General features: G+C 42.1%; 1 protein-coding gene across 6 annotated transcripts in view; it reads left to right on the top strand.

Annotated features, from left to right (window-relative positions):
- Positions 1-16,198, top strand: part of cntln (centlein, centrosomal protein) — a 540,355-nt gene that overhangs the window by 295,073 nt on the left and 229,084 nt on the right. The window lies entirely within an intron of this gene.

Genomic DNA, 16,198 nt, shown 5'->3' with positions numbered 1-16,198 from the left:
TAACTACTGATGAGACCCGAAGCCAGCAGATAGGACAACACTGCAACTCAAAATACTCCTTTATTTAATAAAACCATGCAACTACAAAATCTCAAAATTCAAAACCCCAACTATACATCCCAAAGCACAACTATTTAAATGGCTTACTCTAGAGCATTCAAAATGTTCATAGGAACAATAATCAATTAGTGAAAATCAGCCTGGGATTGGTGTTAGCTGACCAAGAGGCGTTGGTTGTTTTGGCCTGCCATAACACCTCCCTCTTGAAGATGATTACTTGTAGGATTTGAATTGAAGGTTGATTTGGATTGGAGCAAGCAGCTTACGCTGACAATCAGTCCTCCTTAGTGATTGCAGGTTGTCACTTGTTGTGATGCTGCTTGTGGTTATTCTGGCACTTGTAGTTGGTTTGTTTGGAGAAAATTGAACCCTTTTAGGAGGAGATAAATATCCAGCTCTGTGATTCATAATCTGCCTAATGAACTTGTGCTTTTAAGAGCACGTGGTTGCAATTAGTTAATGTGGCAAAGCCAGCAATGTCCAAGAAATTTAAAAAAAGTATTGAGGTAGTGTTCATGGGTTCAATGTCCATGTCGAAATCAGATGGCAAAGGGGAAGAAGTTGTTTCTGAATCGTGGAGTGTGTTCCTTTGGGCTTCTGTTCCTCCTTCCTGATTTTAACAATGAGAAGTGGGCATCAAAAGTTCCAGCACATCCTCCTTGTTATTGTCAACATTTTCCAGCATATTAGCCTGCTCTACACTGACCTCACATTCATCAAGGTCCCTCTCACTGGTGAATACTGATACAAAGTATTCATTAAGGACCTCCCCTACCTCTGAACTCCGGGTATGTTTCCTCTTTTATCCCTGATCAGTCCTACACTCATACTCATCATTCTCCTGTTCATCACGTGTGTGTAGAATGCCTTGGGATTTTCCTTTCTTCTCACCGAGGCCTTCTCATATCCACTTCTAACTCCCCTAAGTCTGTTCTTCTGCTCCTTCCTGGCGACCCGATAACTCTTAAGAACCCTTTCTGATCTTGTTTCTATAACCTTCGGGTTCGTCCGGTGGCGTTAGTCTAGGGGAAGATGGTCTCCAGCCCTGCCAAACTGGTGAAATCTCTTTTGTGTGGATGCCACGTGATGTTTTCCCATAACAAATTAGTACCACAAAATAACGAACAGTACACCATATGCAATTAAATGATTTAGCTTTATAATTTTTAATTTGACTAGAGGGTTAATAAAGAAAACAAAAAGAAAAGGGCCCATTTTGATGAAACGTGCACATTTGAGCTCACAGTTTTCCCGTCCACTAGCTTTCCATCGATTTCCCCCGGGCATCATTGACTCCCGGCCCCATTCCGCATCCACTTTGTCCTGCAGACTATGATCTCTGCGTTCCGGCATCTTCTTTCTCCATCTTCCGCCAAACAAAAAGACTGTGAATCCCTCGCTCTCGGGCACACAAGAAAGATAACACTCCCCTCATTGTGAAAGGCAGTGACATAGCTCCCCACAGCAGTAGGGGCCACACTCTGTTCCCCCGGTGCTACATAGGCTGGCCTATCCAGTGGTCTCCTAATTCTTTGCGATCTCCATTCCCCCTCATCTACCTTTTCATGCTCGGACACTGCCGGGGATACTTCTGGTCTACCCCGCTCTTGCCCATATGCAACTCAGACCCCTCTGTTCCTTAGCTCAGCCCCACTTCATCCCTTGCAGGGTCCTGCTGCAACCCAGGCTGATCACACATAGCTCCCCTGATTTCACCTGACTCAGCGTGAGAAGGGTTGGAAGACTCTTCCTCAAGCAGTGGGGAGCTAGCAAAAGGCAGCATATACCACACCCATATTTCCTCATCCTCTGAATTAGTATCCCATTCGGGCAGGGGCAGGCCTAATCTCTCCTGCTGTTGGTCCTGCAGTCGCCCCATGTCGCTGCAGAGTCCTGTTACTCAATGTAGGCTCTGGGTCAACCTGCACCTCTTGTTCTAGAGGCTGAAGGTAGTTCCGATAGAATATCTCGACAGACCTATTCCTATCCTCTGGTTTCACCCGGCAAACTAGTAGGTTTGGCATCTGACTCTCCACCACATAGGGTGTAAACGCTCAGTCGTCAGCCAACTTATGCTTCCCAGGTAGCCCCAGCTTCCTCACCAGCAGCCCAGCAGGCACTCCCATCCTCTTTGTGGTCATCTGGAGCTTCCACCAAGAGGGCATTGCTCTCGGGCATTCTGGGAAATCTGGCATTTCCTGTTACTCTCACTACTTCCCCGGGCCATAACATGATTGCCCTGGACTGGGTGAACCATGCAGTCCCTCGTCTAAACTCATTATCCGGCTCAATGCAGCTATGCACTTTCTCAAAAGCAGCTTGAAACACCGGGTGAACGGACAATGTTCTCAGGAAGCTCTCTCCAGCTTTCTCCTTGCAGGCTCCCATGAGCCTCCCCACAATAGGAGTGTTGGTCCCCAGAAGAATTGAAATGCCGCCCTTCTCCACGGGGTCCAGACAAACTAGCGCTAATGTATCAAGGGCCTCAGCCACTCCCACATTGGCCTATGAAAACTCCTGCCTCACTGACAAAATAACCATCATACGGATAATCACCCGCAGTAAGACCCCAGGTCTCTAGTGCACTGAATAGCGTCAATGTTAAATGTGCCAAATACTGGTTGTAAAATGAACAATACAGCAAAGTGACCTGCGACCCTGTGTTAAGTATAGCTCTAGCAAAAATACCCTCTATCTATAGTGATACACTGGAACTTGGCCCCACTAAGCCTTCAGGAATACGGTTCTTTGCTTTAGGGTGTTCCTTGATACATTGTTGGGAATGTGTCCCTCCGATATGCCAGGCCCTCTTCTCACTGGGTTTATTTTAAGTTTTCCCAATGACTCTCTCTGCTTATGTACCCGGGGGCTCACTCTGCGAAGGGTTTCCTGTTGTTCACACTCACGTTTGAAATGTCCCTCTTCACCACAGTTATAACAGACAATACTGGCTGCTCCCCTTCTCCTGTGACTCTGGCTGCTAACAGCTCTCTGCATAGTCCGTCCACTTAGAGGATCCGCTTCCCTATCAGCTCCATCATATTGGGGGGGGGGGGGGGCACACCCGCTGATAACAACCGGGACATCTCAGTTCTCAACTCTGCCACAATCTTCTTTACCACTCCCTGGGGCAGGCTATCCTCGGTCACTTCACCACAAGGGACCACTACCGACGACTGTACCCTGCTTACGGAGGCCTCCTGCACCTCTGACGTGTTCTCCTCTTCTTGTACTTCTCTGGTCAGCCCAACAAATGGGGGGGGCACATCTTACAAGACAGTCAGAGACCCGAAGTGATCAGATCCTGGGACTGGGCGCCCTTTGCTATCTGGTCCGTTCTTAACTGATCCACCTCAGCCACCTGACTGGCCCCTCTGCGCCGCAAGCAATTTAGCTGCCTTTCTAGCCAAAAGGTGAAGAAACTGGTCAAAGAACACTGAGCCTGTCTACAAGAAGGGTCAGAGCAGTCTCTATTCCCTGAGGAGACTGAGGTCCTTTAACATCTGCGGGAAGATGCTGAGGTTGTTCTACGAGGCTGTGGTGGCCAGTGCTATCATGTTTGCTGTTGTGTGCTGGGGCAGCAGGCTGAGGGTAGTAGACACCAACAGAATCAACAAACTCATTCGTAAGGCCAGTGATGTTGTGGGGATGGAACTGGACTCTCTGATGGTGGTGTCTGAAAAGAGGATGCTGTCCAAGTTGCATGCCATCTTGGACAATGACTTCCATCCACTCCATAATGTACTGGTTAGGCACAGGAGTACATTCAGCCAGAGACTCATTCCACCGAGATGTAACACTGAGCGTCATAGGAAGTCATTCCTACTTGTGGCCATCAAACTTTACACCTCCTCCCTCGGAGTGTCAGACACCCTGAGCCAATCGGCTGGTCCTGGACTTATTTTCACTTGGCATGATTAACTTATTATTTAATTATTTATGGTTTTATATTGCTATATTTCTTCACAATTCTTGGTTGGTGCGGCTGTAACGAAACCCAATTTCCCCTCGGGATCAATAAAGTATGTCTGTCTGTCTGTGAAGGCAGAAAACTTCTCCCCCTTCTCCTGATGCATGTTCTGAAACCCTGCCATGAGCCCCTTTGGGTTCCCTGTCATGCCAAATGCATTTTCCAGTGATCGGCAGCCTTGGCTAGGGGGCACTGGGACTTTATGATTCTCACAACGTCAGCAGCCCACCCACTCAAACTTTCAACCAATCTCTGTCGTCCTACATCAGCAGGGCACTGCCACTCATCTAACAACTGAGAGGTCTGCCCCACCCAAGTCTTGTACCCTTCTTCTCTTTTAGTGGTGGGCTTCATTCATGAGAATAGGCGGAGCCTACCATAGCTGGGACTTAGGACCTGGGCATTTTTCCCATTTATTTGCCAGAGAGGTAAGGGCGGATACTAACTCTGAATTCTCACTCTTCCCTGGGGGAGGAGGACTAATTAGACATTCCAAATCCGCCCACTCCTTCCCCTCACTCCTCAGAAATAATAGAACCCTGTCTTTGAAGTCTCCGCCCCCAGCTACAGGAAACTCTCCTCCTCCCTGATAGTCCACGGCCCCCCCTCATCTGGAGCACCAATAGTACCAGGCAGCTCCGCTGGCATTTGTAATCCAGTGGAGGATTACAGATAGCTGGGGATACGAATGGACAATAAACTGGACTGGTTAAAGAACACAGAGGCTGTCTACAAGATGGGTCAGAGCCATCTCTATTTCCTGAGGAGACTGAGGTCCTTTAACATCTGCCGGACGATGCTGAGGATGTTATATGAGGCTGTGGTGGACAGTGCTATCATGTTTGCTGTTGTGTGCTGGGGCAGCAGGCTGAGGGTAGCAGACACCAACAGAATCAACAAACTCATTCGTAAGGCCAGTGATGTTGTGGGGGTGGAAATGGACTCTCTGACGGTGGTGTCTGAAAAGAGGATGCTGTCCAAGTTGCATGCCGTCTTGGACAATGACTCCCATCCATTCCATAATGTATTGGTTAGGCACAGGAGTACATTCAGCCAGAGACTCATTCCACCGAGATGTAACACTGAGCGTCATAGGAAGTCATTCCTACCTGTGGCCATCAAACTTTACAACTCCTCCCTCGGAGTGTCAGACACCCTGAGCCAATAGGCTGGTCCTGGACTTATTTCTGCTTGGCATGATTAACTTATTATTATTTAATTATTTATGGTTTTATATTGCTATATTTCTTCACTATTCTTGGTTGGTGCGGCTGTAACGAAACCCAATTTCCCTCGGGATCAATAAAGTATGTCTGTCTGTCTGTTATGTCTGCTCTAGTTTGCAGTAAAATGAGGTCTGTGCCTGCCATTTTATCAAACCTCCGCCCCACAATCGTAATTTTGCAGACAGCTTTAACAATACTTAACAAGCAAATTAACAATTCATCTGGAGTACGATTATCTACCCCACTAAACATGCACGCATTAGTTACCAGTAATCCTGTGGATACACACCATTGCTCCACCCCGGCAACATCCATATTAGCACAAACTGAAAACATACAACCCAGTGGTTCAATGCTCAGGGCGATCACACAGTATCCAATGAAATCAATCCTGGACTGATAACCCACAGCTGTAAATTCAGGTTCAGCTGGCGGCGTTAGTCTAGGGAAAGAAGGTCTTCGGCCCTGCCAAACTTGTGAAATCTCGTTTGTGTGGATGCTGCGTGATGTTTTCCCGTTATAAATCAGTACCACAAGATAACGAACAGTACACCATATGCAATTAAACAATTTAGCTTTATGATTCTTAATTTGACTAGAGGGTTAGTAAAGAAAACAAAACAAAAGGGCCTATTTTAAAGCAACAGTCTAATGTGCACCTTGCAGCTCAAGGTTTTCCCCTCCGCTAGTTCTCCATCGATTTTCCCCGGGCATCGTCGACTCCCGGCTCCATTGCATGTCCACCCCGTCCTGCAGTCTATGGCCTCTCCGTTCCAGCATCTTCTTTCTCCATCTTCCACTGAACAAAAAGACTGTGAATCCCTCACTCTCGGGCATACGAGAAAGAAAACACTCCCCTCATTGGACAGTGCACATTCCAAAGCCCCTGTTATCTCTAGTGATAACCCAAACACTGCTGCTACAGAGAAGCCATTACAGTAGCAGTGAAACCCTTCTCAGGGCGTTACATTTCCTTCTTCCTTTTGATTAGATTTTCCACTTGTCAACCAAGATTCCTTCACTCTGCCATTCTTTCCTTACCTCCGTGGGTCAATCCTATCTAGAAGTCTAGTAAGTTCTTTCTCAACAACCTTCAGAATTACGTTGTCCATTTCTTTCAGTACATTTGTTCCCAACTTATGCTCCCAACTTCCTGCTTAATAGCATCATAATTAATTCTCCCTCAACTGAATGCTTTCCAATATCATCTGCTCCTATCCCTGTAAAGGCTATAGTAAAGGTCATGGAATTGTGGTCACTGTCTCTAATAATATCTGCACGTTTATACTGCAGTAATATTTAGTACATGTTTTATAAACTAAAATTCACCAAATAAATGTTGCAAGTGAAATTGCGTGGTGCACTAATATATAGGAATCATGTTTGGTTCGTAACGTTGGATGCTCAACTGAACAATTATGATTGCACCTCAGCTTTTATTTTGAGATATAAACATAAAGTAGGAGTAGGATTTGGTCATTTCAGCCTGCCTTTTTTTAATTCAGATTATTGCTTGGCTGATTGTAATCTCAACTCTGCATTCCAATTTATCCCCACGAAGTGCTCTATAGTGAGGCGGTTAGCATGTTCTCCTCACACACAATAGGTCCCTAGCTTGAACTTAGGGGAGCATAATTTTAGGCGTGGTACGGTAGCATCACAGTTAGTGCTGTGCTCTAACAGCGACAGTGACCTGGGTTTTATTACCACCGCTGTCCCCAAGGATTTTCTGTGTTCTCCTCATGATCACGTGGGTTTCTCCAGGTGCTCCAGTTTCCTCCCACGTTCCAAAGATGTACTAGTTATTAGGTTAACTGGTTATATGGGTGAAACTGGGTGTCACTAGATTTTTGAACTGGAGGGACCTGTTACTGTGGTGTACCTCTAAATAAATAAAAATCCCTTTGCCCTGTTTAATTAAAGCAATGTGTATTCACTCAGTTTTAGAAAAGATAGCATTTTTAAATTGAAGCAGTGCAGTGCAGACTGCAACTAGTATCTCGTAAATCATTCTTTGGTCATTATAACATTAGTGTTTGTAGAATCTAACTGCTGAAATTGTCTCTGCTTTTATGATTCTAAAATAGCAGCCGAAATTTAATACCTCAGTAACCATATAACAATTGCAGCATGGAGAGAGGCCATCTCGGCCCTTCTAGTCCGTGTTGAACGCTTACTCTTACCTAGTCCCACCGACCTGCACTCAGCCCATAACCCTCCATTCCTTTCCTGTCCATATACTTATCCAATTTTTAAAAAAAATGACAATATTGAATCTGCCTCTACCAGCTTTCTTCACCACCCTATCCACATGAGATTCCACCTTCAGGGAACTATGCACCATTATTCCTAGATCACTCTGTTCTACTGCTTTCCTCAATGCCCTACCATTTACCATGTATGTCCTATTTTGATTAGTCCTACTAAAATGTAGCACCTCACACTTATAAGTATTAAACTCCATCTGCCATCTTTCAGCCCACTCTTCTAACTGGCCTAAATCTCTCTGCAAGATTTGAAAACCTACTTCATTATCTACAACGCCACCTATCTTAGTATCATCTGCATACTTACTAATCCAATTTACCACCCCATCATCCAGATCATTAATGTATATGACAAACAACATTGAACCCAGTACAGATCCCTGAGGCACACCACTAGTCACTGGCCTCCAACCTGACAAACAGTTATCCACCATCTCAGTAGCTGTAAAATGTTTAATGCAAATATTTGTTCTTTGTTCAAGGTGTTGTCTACTCAACGCACAGAAAAGTTCTAATATTTGAGCCTGTTAGAAATTCTGTTTCATGGCACAAGGTTTAAAAGTCGCTAATCATTAGTATGAGCATGAAGAATTAGTAAAAGCTATCTTTTTTTTTATCATGCATGTGTGACAGTTCTTGTTGGGAACATTCACTTTAAAATCGCTCCCCTTTGTGGAAGTCATAGTCATGCCACACACTATGTCTCATCACTTTCACGGTGACCATCAAGTCCTGAAATAAATAAAGTGCTGGAAGTCACACAGCATTTTTGACCTGAAATGAAAGTTCTGTTTCTCTTCCCACAGATTTGGCCTGCCCTGCAAAGTATTTTTGATTTCCAGCATCTGCTGTTTTTAAAATTTTTTACCCATGCATATTAAACTTGTTTATCATCACTTGTTCTGTACACTTCATAGCTCAGTGATTCAAATATTCATCCAGAGCAGGGGTTCCCAACCTGGGGTCCAGTTGACCCCATGGTTATTAAATAGAGTCCATGGCATAAAAAAAGTTTGGGAAACCCTGAACTAGATGGTTTTTAAATGTACTGAGAATTGCAGCTTCCACTTCCTCAGGCAGCCCTTTTCAGATTTGAGCCACCATCCAGGTGAAAAAAATCATCTTTGTACCCCTCTGAACCTCTTGTCCCTCATGTTAAGCCTGTACTATCTGGTTTTAGGCTGGCCTTGCCTTATTTACCTTCACCAAGCTCTAAGGATTGATCCACCATTAGACATACTAATTCAGGGGTCACAAAACTTTTTTGCACCACGGACCAGTTTAATATTGACAATATTCTTGTGGACTGGCCGATGGTGGTGTTAATCACGAACGGAATATAGGTGATTAGTCAACTATAAGTCATTTATAAGTGACTAATACTCTCAATTTCATTTCTAAAAGGCTTTATCTAACAAATTTAATATTAAACACAGCGCATATTTTCCTAGTATGAGCATATAAAATTATTGCAACACACCAGTGAAAGGACAAGGTCCCTGTACCGGGGCCGCGGTGGTCGCAGTCCAGAGAGAGCAACCGACCGAGCAAGGAGTGCGACAGGGCACACGCCCGCCCCCCCCCCTTGTAGGTAGTTAGGATCTATTGGCTGACAAAAGTTTGACTCGAAGGATGACTTTCAGTAGATCGCAGCGAGGTAGCTGCTCTGCTACTTAAGAAACCCTGAGCCCGAATTAGGTCATCTCTGAATATTTTAGCACCGGGTTCCCCGCGAACATTCGGTGTGCTAAACAGGTTTAGAGGTGACGCCCATCTGTCTGTGCTGCAGGCCAGTAGCAATGGCATTTCTTGTCGGCAGTGCGAGGCGGCCAGTTGCCTGAGGCCATCCAGTGATCCCTGGCACTAGGGTATTGTAATGACCTCATGTGCGTTCAAGTTCAACAGTGGGCGTGACAGGGAATGAGGAAAGGTGCAGTTGACTCATATTGTTTCATATCAACAAATCATATTGTTTCCTCGTGGCCCGGTAGCGCATGCTTTGTGGCCCGGTGGTTGGGGACCACTGTGCTAATTCACTCATGACTTCATCACTTTTAATGGTAAATTGTCCTAGAATTTCACCATCTTCCCCCCCCCCTCACAAATTAACTATTTACTGTATCTTACTTTTTAGTGAATACTGATGAGATTATTTAATTAAGACTTCACCTATATCCTCTGACTTTATGCATTGATTGTTGATTTGATGCCTAATCAGTCCTAACCTTCCTGATAACCCTCTAGAAATTGGCTTTCCCTTAATTTACATCCCATCCTTTCCAAAACTACTTTGAAACTTAGAGTTACGGTTACTAACTCCAAATTTCCTCTAATTCTCAAATTACTTGCCCAGCTGTGTTCCTTAAAATTGGATGCAGTACTGCCTCTCCTCTTATAACATTATCTTCAAAAAGCTCTTAGATATATTTTTAAAATTCCATTCCCTCCAAGGCAATCCCAGTTAACTCTGCGGAATCCCCTGCTACTGTATCCAATTATTTCATCCCTCCAACCTTTGCCTGTAGAAGACCATAGGACAAGAAGTTAGAGTTAGGCCACTTGGCCTGTCAGTTCTGTTTTGCCATTCAATCATGGATGATTTATTTTTCCTCTCGACTCCATTCTCTGGGCTTCTCCTCGTAAACTTTGACGCCCTTGCTTCTCAGCCTCTGCTGCCCAATAACTTGGCCTCCACAACTTGTGAATTCCCCAGGTTCATCACATGCTGACTAAAGAATATTTGCACCTCTGCCTTGTTGTAAGTCCTGTTGTACATATTTAGTGAAGTGATTACATGCTTTTCTTTCTAAGTTCTACCCTTTTGATTTCATTTGAGAGCCTTGCAGGATATCCTCCTACATTGGTGAGCTCCTTAATTAATAATGCAGTGCCATCTCTTCTATTACATTTTACTCCCCTACTCCAAATATTACCACCTCCCTAAAATGTGTTCTTTATGACCTGACAGAAGATATTGCATTTATGATACAATGTATTGAAAGTCAGGTATAATCACTTGGCACTTTGGTCACTGCAGTCTCCCACAGACCGTATCAGAGGTCAAGTACATTGCTGAGGACAATTAGTCTCTTTGTAGCAGGAAGGGCCAGGCTGACTGCCTAGATAATTCCTTTTTGCCAGTCAACTGAGACAGAAATCTCTAATAAGTTGATAAATTTTTGCTATTTCAAAGTTCAAAATACATTTCGTATCAAAGTATGTGTACTATACAACATTGAGATTCGTCTCCTTGCAGGTGGCCACAAAACAAAGACACCTTAAAAAAAGACAAACATGCAACGTGCAGTAAAAAAATTCATGCAAACAAGAAAAGTTACAAATACAATAAATGTTCGGTTAAGATTAGTGCAATATAACTTTTTACATCAATTATATATTACACCACAAAAAATAAATAAATTAAATCCAAGTTTATCTGATCAGTGTTTCCGATGTAAACAAGAAACTGGTACATTTTTACATTCTACATGGTCTTGTTCTAAAATTCAACCTTTTTGGACAAATTTAAGACTTTTATTGGAACAAATTACGGGAATAAAACTTCCTCATAATCCAATATTACTTTTACTAGGTGATATTGAAGGGACAAAACCGAAACTCAAACTTAATAAATATCAGAAAGAATTTATAAAAATTGCGCTGGCTGTAGCCAAAAAGGCTATTGCAATTACTTGGAAATCAGATACATATTTAAGTATAGATTGTTGGAAAAAAGAAATCTATGGCTGTATTCCATTAGAAAAAATTACTTATAACTTAAGAGATAAATATGAAACATTTTTGAAAATCTGGGGCCCTTATTTACAAAAGACAGGACTAAATATATAGGTGCTCTGAAGAGAAAATTAATGGTTACTTGGGGAAAGAAATACATATACTAAAGTTATTAAGAACTCCATGGAGCATGTGGAGACCTTCCAACAACCAGGCACTCTTTCTTTCTTTCTTTTCTTTCTTTCTTAATTTTTTTCATATAGGGAAGTTAGGGGGGAGGGATTAAGGGGAGGGGGGAAGGGTCACATACTTTTTTTTTCTACACTTGTAATCATTTAAAAATTCAATTAAATAAAATTTTAAAAAAAACAAAAAAAAACAAGAAAAGTTAGCAAATAACATTCAGAACTGAAGTCCACGAAAGTAAATGCATGGCCACACAATGAGTCATCACCACAGATGATCTAGGAGCCTGTTAGTTGCAGGCCACAGACTCAGTTCAGTGCAGAGATGGCTAAACCTTGCAGAGCAGTGAGCTGATCTGGCTCATACTTCACCTCCGGCCTTGACACCCTGACCTTTCCAATTCACCCCGCCACTTAAGTTGACCAAACCTCAAGTTTTTCCTTGTTCTCGGGCCAGGGCCCAGGTCCCACTTGCCTTGCATTGTCCCCATTCACCTCGCCTCAGCTCTCCAAGTCCGTTCCAGCAATGGCCAAACATTGGATCATTCCCTGCCCTAGGCCCGAGCCCTGCCACCTCAATTCAGCACGTACCCACAGTGCCACAGTCATCCTGCATCTTTGAGTCTTCAGTTCACACCACAAAAGTGTCTGGTCATCCAAGCGGTTCAGCAGCTGAGCTCCAAAAGGGAAGCTGCAGGTTATTGATTGCAGTGATCATAACTGAGGAAAAGTGTGATTAATACAGTAATTTCTTGTTCTGTTTGCTATCAGCAATTCCTCATGCTTCACCACTGCCATTTCCTGCTGGAAAATCTAGGCACTCAGTGGGTACCATGCTAGCAGAGCAGATAGCGTGATGCATTTAGTTAAGGCTTTGGTGTTTGAAGTTCAACTTCGACATCATCTGTAAAGAGTTTGTATGTCCTCCTTGTGAATGCGTGGGTTTCCTTCCAAAGTTAAAGATGTACTGGCTAGTAGGTTAATTGATCATTATAAACTGTCCTGTGTTTAGGCTAGGATTATATCGGGAGATTGCTGGACAGTACAACTCAAAGGGCTGGAAGGCCTGTTCTGCACTGTATCTCAGTAAATAAATAAACTTGTGTCAATCAGACCTGACATAGTTTTGTCAATTTCATTTATTTAAATGGAGAGAAATAGTTCAAGGGAATTGGATAAATTTATACTGAATTGCTTAAATTATCTAAGATGAATTTAAATTTGAATCCTCTTTTATCTAAATATTCTTAATGCTAAGTGATTATTTCCCATTTTTTTGATACTTTTTATAGTTGGATTGTTTGTCTTTTTTCAATTTTTGAATATATTTTGTCTATAATTCTTTCCAAAAGTCAGACATTCACAACCGCAATTTTTTTTTTGTTGATTTTGATCGTCAGTTTATGTTGCTTAGTTGACAGTCAAACCCTTTGTGAATGAAATAAAAACAAAATCCTGGAAGCACTCAGCAGATCAAGCAGCATGTGTGGAAAGAGAACCAGTTAACAATTTAGTCCTGGACCTGAAGTGAAATGTTCGCTATGTTACTCCCACCACAGAGTTTGGCTGATTGTTTCCAGCATTTTCTGTTTTTATCTCAGAGTTTCAGCATTTGCAGTTTTTAAAATGTTCATTTCTGGAGTTCATGTCTTTTATTGCTGTCAGCGCCCAACTGCTTTCTGATGCAGGCTGAATGAAACAGCTTATTATGACCTGCTGATTCTATATTGTATACCACTGGTCAAAGTTTCAGATTTTTCTACTTTCAGAGGAAGTAGAAGACGAAATTTTGAACACCAAACATTTTCACCATGTATACGACACTATAGAAGGCAGCATGAACTGTTGCTTTGATTTCCAGGTAAATGATTGGTTAAATACAAGAGCCTGAAGTAGAAATGAGTTTTTAATCTGGCATAAACAGAAAAATTATAAACTGTATGAACATTTCTGGATATCAGAAGTTAGTTGGGGTCAGGAGCTCAGGACAAGGAGGAAATTGGAGGAACTAGAGGTCAGAGTTATTTAGAGCATCTGTATGAATGATCTCTGGGTAAATATTGACAGTAATTATGATGTATACCTAGTCTTTTTTGGAGCTAACCTTCTCACAGCTTAGTTCAGACTCTTGCTTTGCTGTTTAGTTGATACCGAAGAAAGCTACTAAATTGAATCTGGTGTAAGTGAAACACAGGAAGCATGCATAATTACAGAATGAGGATATGAAGAAAATAAGGAATCTGGGAATATAGACCCATAATTCCTTGAAAGTGGCATCACAGATAGATGGGTCGTAAAGAGGTTATAGAGAGTTTTGACCTTCATAACCCAAAATATTGAGTATTGGAGTTTGGGTGTATTGCTGAAGTTGTATAAGATATTGGTGTGACTGAATTTATGTGCAGTTCTGGTCACCAACCCACAAGGAGGATATCAATAAGATTGAAAGAGTATAGAGAAAATTTACAAGGGTGTTGCTGGGGTTTAAGAGCTTGAGTTGTAAGGAAAGGTTGAATAGTTTAGGACTTTATTGCTTGGAGCATATGGGAATGAGGGGACTTTGACAGAAATATACACAATTATAAGGGATTTAGAAAGGGTAAATGCAAGCAGGCTTTTTATTGAGGTTGCGTGAGACTAGAACTAGAGGTCATAAATTAAGGATGAAGGCTGAAATGTTTAAGGTGAGCATGAGGGGGTATCCTTTTCACTCAGGGTGGTGTGAGTTGGGAACGAGCTGCCAGTGAAAGTGGTGGATTTGGATTCAATTTCAACATTTAAGAGGCTTAGTAAGTTCTTGGATGAAGGTATGTGGAGGGCTATGGTCCAGCTGTGAGTCTATGGAACTAGGCAGAATAATTGTTCAGCACAGACCAGAAGGACCAAAGGGCCTGTTTCTGTGCTGTAGTACTCAATGACTCTACTTTCATGTGCCTGGAATATGCTATTATATATAGTTCTATATTGGGCCTTATTGGGCCATCCTGAAATATAAGTCATTCAGGTCATTTACAGAAGGTAGAAACACTGTTATGCCTGAGAGGCAGACTAAGACAAGACCTGAATTTGTAATTTATAACCATGTCATATATGAAAGTCTGTAGGTGAACATTGCCAATGATGCCTTAGTCATAGAGAGCTTTGACCAAGGGTTTATTCTAGATTTTGAGGAAATGTTCTTCAGGTTCAAGGGCAACATATCAGATAACATTTGGGGGATAAGAAAAATGTCCCCCTGAGTGTGCATTGTTTAAACCAAATAGGTTTATTATTCTCTTTAGCTATCAAGGTGATGACACAACCAAAAGAAGCAGGTTATAATGCTGCTGTTTTAGCTCTCCAGGAGCACAGGGGAATTTTGATCCTTTCTTGACCTTGGAAACTTGAACACAATTCTAAAATGGAAAATGGATAAAAAAAAATTTGAAGTTATTTTCTCTGCTGCTGTTATTCAGACAGAATCCTCCAGAGGTACATCTCTATCAAAGATACGTATTTTCAGATAGCCATGAGAAAATTACATGAAAAGCTGGTGTGTACTTGAGTGGCTGGTACATGCTGTTACTATATTGCTATAAACTTAAGCTTATCAATACTGAGCCTGTGAGTTGCAAAAACTACAAGCTACTGCTTTGATACATACACCCTACTTTGAAAGCTGATTCATCAAGCACATTATTAGACAGCAATCAAGATACAGGTACCTTGACATTATTTGAAAACCAAATGATATTTGGCAGTACTTGCCTGATTATTACCCAATTGCAATAAGTCCTCAAAGAAAACTTATACTCACAAAATAACTTAACAATTTAACATTATAGTGAGTTCGATCAGTCTGCAGTCCCCTGTACATTATCTGTGGAGCACAAGTTTTATATATATATATATATATATATATATATACATAAAAAATAACTTTTCTAAAAGGGATATAGGAGAAGAGGGTCCTGCGGAAATGGTTGCACATGTCGTTGAAATTGATAGGCAAGTCAATTGAAAAAAATTAATAAAGTTGATACAATTTTGAGTAACTGACACAAAACACTCTGGACGAACTCAGTAGGTCAGGCAGCATCTGAAGAGAGAAATGAAGAGTTGACATTTTGGGCTGTGACCCTTCATCAAGAATGACTCCTATTCTAGTTGCTTTGTATGAGAAGGATGCAGTGACGCATTGAAGAAGGTTCAGAAAAATTCTGTGATGAGGGACCACAGTTCCCAGGATAGATTAGAGAGATTGTGACTGTTGATTTTTGAGATGAGATGGCTGAGGGGAGGTCTGGTAAAACAATGATGGATCTGGACAGGATTGGACACTCTTTGCTTTGGTGGAAAGATCAAGGACTAGAGGTTATAAAAATAAAATAGAATTAATAATGATATTAAGAAAAACTTCTCTGCGCCTGTTATTGAAATTTGGAAAGCACTGCCTGCATGCAGATGGGCTGAACAAAGGCTCCATTGTGGACAAATGTGCTGTGAGGAAAATTTGCAGGTCGCTGCAGATTAGAGACATGGAATTGCTTTTGTTGAGACGTGGCACTGTCATAGTGAGCTGAACGCCATCCTCCGGTGTTGCAAACATTCTGTGATTCAAAGAATGTTGAACCCTCTCAAAAGTGCCATTGGAAATCTCACAATTGTTCAGAGTTTTCATTTTTATAGGAATTTAACCAAATTATGTATTAGAAAATCCAAAAGGATCAAACTGATCACGGTAAATGGGTTGGTTCAATCATAAATTCATTCCTT

This window comes from Hemitrygon akajei, chromosome 6 (assembly GCF_048418815.1).
Source record: "Hemitrygon akajei chromosome 6, sHemAka1.3, whole genome shotgun sequence".
NCBI lineage: Eukaryota > Metazoa > Chordata > Chondrichthyes > Myliobatiformes > Dasyatidae > Hemitrygon > Hemitrygon akajei.
The sequence above is the reverse complement of the archived record's forward strand: the minus strand, read 5'-3'. Positions and strand labels throughout refer to the sequence as shown.